The sequence below is a fragment of the Choloepus didactylus genome, chromosome X, assembly GCF_015220235.1.
Source record: "Choloepus didactylus isolate mChoDid1 chromosome X, mChoDid1.pri, whole genome shotgun sequence".
Taxonomy (NCBI): Eukaryota; Metazoa; Chordata; class Mammalia; order Pilosa; family Megalonychidae; genus Choloepus; species Choloepus didactylus.
Window position 1 is genome coordinate 47220962 of NC_051334.1, and position 4516 is coordinate 47225477.

Consider the following 4516-nt stretch of genomic DNA (forward strand, 5'->3'; position numbering starts at 1 on the left):
AATTTCAAAAGTATCTATACCAATCTAAAAACTGTGCTTACCTCCAGGGAGGGGAATGGGTATTTGTTGAGGGGGATTTGTATAACTAAAAAGAAATAATAAAAACAAAATAAAAAGAGAAAGAAAGAAGAAAGAAGGGAAGGAGGGAAGAAGGAAGGAAATGAAAAAAGAAGGACCAAGCCAAGAATATTGAGCCAGGCTACCCAAGCTCATTATAGATATGGCCTAGAGCAGCTTCAGATAGAATGTTCTCCAGACATTTCTTTTCTTTTTCCACTGTGGGGGTTGTCAAAAGTCTGAAGAATTGGTTTATTCATTTTTTTTCAACAAACATCTATACTATAAAGTGTGTTCTCCAAGGTAGAGCAGGCTGTAGTTTTCATGTTTCAGTCAGCCATTGAGTAGGAAAACATTCGACCATCACGTGAAAACCTCACCTTGATCAGGTAGATCATGACTGTTTATAAGTGTCACGTGAATCTCTGAGTGTTTAGTTACCTGATCTAAGAACTCAGTTCATCAAAGGCTTAAGTCTTAAGAAGTATAATAACGGCTGCACAGCTTGTAAGAGCTCTAGAAAACTGTAGGAGAGATGCTGATGACACCTTATGGAAGAATCTAATAGACTTGGTGATGGAAATAAAACTCCAAGGAGACAGCCAGCGAACAACAGAAAGAGGAGAAAACAATAATTGGATGTGAACAGCTATGAGGATATGATGGTCTTGGAAGAACTTGATGCAGGACATGTGTATAAGTCCTGTGAGCTGCAGGGAATGTGGGCATATTCTCACACATTCCATCGAGCACACACGTGCTTTTTTTTTTTTTGCCTTTTTTTTATTTTAAATCTTCATTTTATTGAGATATATTCACATACCATGCAGTCATACAAAACAAATCGTACATTCGATTGTTCACAGTACCATTACATAGTTGTACATTCATCACCAAAATCAATCCCTGACACCTTCATTAGCACACACACAAAAATAACAAGAATAATAATTAAAGTGAAAAAGAGCAATTAAAGTAAAAAAGAACACTGGGTGCCTTTGTTTGTTTGTTTGTTTCCTTCCCCTATTTTTCTACTCATCCATCCATAAACTAGACAAAGGGGAGCGTGGTCTTTATGGCTTTCCCAATCCCATTGTCACCCCTCATAAGCTACATTTTTATACAATTATCTTCGAGATTCATGGGTTCTGGGTTGTAGTTTGATAGTTTCAGGTATCTACCACCAGCTACCCCAATTATGCTTTGTTTTGTATGACTGCATGGTATGTGAATATATCTCAATAAAATGAATTTTAAAAAAAATTTAACCCTATGGTAACCACAAGGAAAATAGATGAAAAATACATCCAGATAGAAACAAAAGGGCACTTAATATAGTACAACACACACAAAATATGAAAGTGGGTATTAACAGAATGATTGAAGGACAAAAAAATGGTGTAAGACTTACAAAGGCTAAATAGCAAAATGACAGAAGAAATTCCTACATTATCGGTAGTGACTTAAAATGTAAATGGATTAAACTCTCCAGTCATAAGGCAGAGTATGGCAGAATGGATAAAAAAGCATGACCCAACATATGCTGTTTGCAAGAGACTCACCTTAAATTCAAAGATACAAGTAGGTTGAAAGTGAAAAGATGGAAAAAAAAAAAATATATATATATATATATATATATACCATGAAAGTAGTAACCAAAGGAAAGCTGTGGTAGCTGTGCTAATGTCAGCTAAAATAGACTTTAAATCAACAATAGATATTAGGGACAAAGACAGTCATTATATACTAATAAAGGGAACAGCTCAACAAGAAGATGTAACAATTATAAATATACATATACCTAACAGCAGAGCCCCAAAATATATGAAGCAAATACTGACAGATGTGAAGGGAGAAATTGACAGTTCTACATTAATAGTAGGAGACTTTAAGGCACTGCTTTCAATAATGGATAGCCATCAGATCAATAGGAAATACAAGACTTGAACAATACTCTAAATCAACTAGACCTAACAAACATAGAGAGAACACTACACCCAATAAAAACAGGATACACATTCTTCTCAAATGCACATGTATCATTCTCCAGGAGAGACCACATGTTGGGTCACAAAAGAAGTCTCAATAAATTCAAAAATATTGAAATCTTGCAATGTATATTCTCTTACCACAAAGGAATAAAGCAAGAAATCAGTAACAGAGGGAGAAGAGGAAAATTCACAAATATGTGGAAATTAAACAACATACTCTTAAACAACCAGTGGGCTAAAGAAGAAATCAGAAGTGAAATTAGGAAATATCTTGACATAAAGGAAAATGAAAATACAACCCACCAAAACTTATGGAATGCTGTGAATGCAGTGCTGAAAGGGAAATTTATAACTCTAAATGCTAACACTAAAAAAGAAGAAAGACTTCAAATCAGAAACCTAACCTGAAACCAGAAGAACTAGAAAAAGAAGAGCAAATTAAACCTAAATCAAGTAGAAGGAAGGAAATAACAAAGATTAGAGTGGAGATAAATGAAATAAAAAATAAAAAAACAACAGAGAAAATCAACAAAACAAAAGATTGGTTCTTTGAAATGATCAATAAAATAGACAAATCTTTATCTAGACTGACAAAGAAAAATGGAGAGAGGATACAAATAACAAAAATCAGAAATGAAAAGGGTGACATTACCACCAATCCCACTGAAATCAAAAAGACTATAAGAGGGTAATATGAACAACTGTATTCCAATAAACTAGACAATTTAGATGAAATGGACAAATTCTTATAAACACAAGCTGACTATACTGACTCAAGAAGTAGAAGATCCCAACAAACCAATTACTAGTAGAGATTGAATCAGTAGTCAAAAACCTCCCAACAAAGAAAAAGCCCAGGACCAGATGACCTCACAGGGGAATTCTACCAACATTCCAAGAATTAATACCAATTCTGCACAAACTCTTCCAAAAATTGAAGAGGAGGGAACACTCCCTAACTCATTTTACAAGGCAAACATCACCCTCATACCAAAGTCAGATAAAGATACCATGAGATAAGAAAATTACAAAGCAATATTTCTTTATGAATACTGATGCAAAAATCCTCAACAAAATGCTAGCAAACAGAATCCAACAGCATATTAAAAGAATTATACAGTTTGATCAAGTGAGATTTATCCCTGGTATGTAAGGTTGGTTCAACATAAGAAAATCAATTATGTAATACACTACAACTCACAACTTTTCTAATAATAAAAGAATAAAAAAGAACAGAGAAAAAAAGGAATGAACTATTGATGCAGCAATAACTTCGATGGATCTCAAGACAGTTATGCTTAGTAAAAACTGCCTATCCCACAAGGTCACATACTATATAATTCCATTTATACAATGTTCTTAAAATAACAAAATATATTTATAAAGATGTAGAACAGAGTAGTAGTTGCCAGGAATCAGGGACGGGGTGGGGGTGGGGGGTAAAGGAGAGAGGAGGGTGTGACTATAAAAAGGGAAACTTGATGAATCCTTTTGGTGATGGAAATGTTCTGTAACTTGACTGCATCAATGTCAGTATCCTGTTGTGATGTTGTACTATAGTTTTGCAAGATGTTATCATTAGGGAACTGGGTAAAGGGTACACAGGATCTCTCTGAATTACTTCTTATAACTGCATGTGAATCTACAATTATCTCAAAATGTATAAAAAAGAATTCGAGGGAGAGAGGTAGTGGGTGATCTTGTAGCTACAGCACCCTGAGGTCGTGGAGCGGTGGGAGCGGTGGCCGGAGCAGCAGCAGCAACAGAGAGCCGGACGGAGTTAGGACCGCTCGGAGCGCCCAGGTCTCGAGGTAGTAGAAGGTTTGCAATCCTTCCACTTGCTGGCAGTTGCAGAAGAAGATCTGCTTTTAAGTGAAACGTACATGCCACCCCTCTGAGGGCTGCGGCTTCCCCGGGTTTGCTTCTTTCCTTCCTCCTCTTCCGGCCCTAGCGCTCACTCTTTAATTTGTGCGCGCCCCTAAGTTTGCCGAGAGCTCACTGCCTGCACGGAGCAGGGTCCCGGCCAGGCGCCGCGGGCGGGGGCGGGGAGCCCGGGAACCGCAATCCAGAAGCATCGTGGGCCATGTATATTTCATCAAATGGACTTTGGGTGCGTCGCGTCTCGCAGCCATCAACGCTATGTGCAGTGACATTTCTGACTTGAGTGGAGGAATGCGCGAAGGAAGCCCGGGAGAAATTGGTACTAGAGGATCTTCTTGGCGCCAATGCTAATTGCCCTGATTTATGTCCCTTCTGACTAAGCTCAACGTCTTCATCTGAAATAAAATGAAAGCGGTGCCAAGCAGAGTAGAACTGCCTGGCCGCTGGTTCTGATCCCCGGGAATCAGGAAATCATCCTGCGGCTTAAAAAAAAAAAAAAAAAAAGAAAGAAAAGAATAGAAATCGAAAAAAAAATCCCTCAGTAAAAGTTTAAGGCGAGAAGTGGCAGAGGCAGCGGCGCGAGGAGG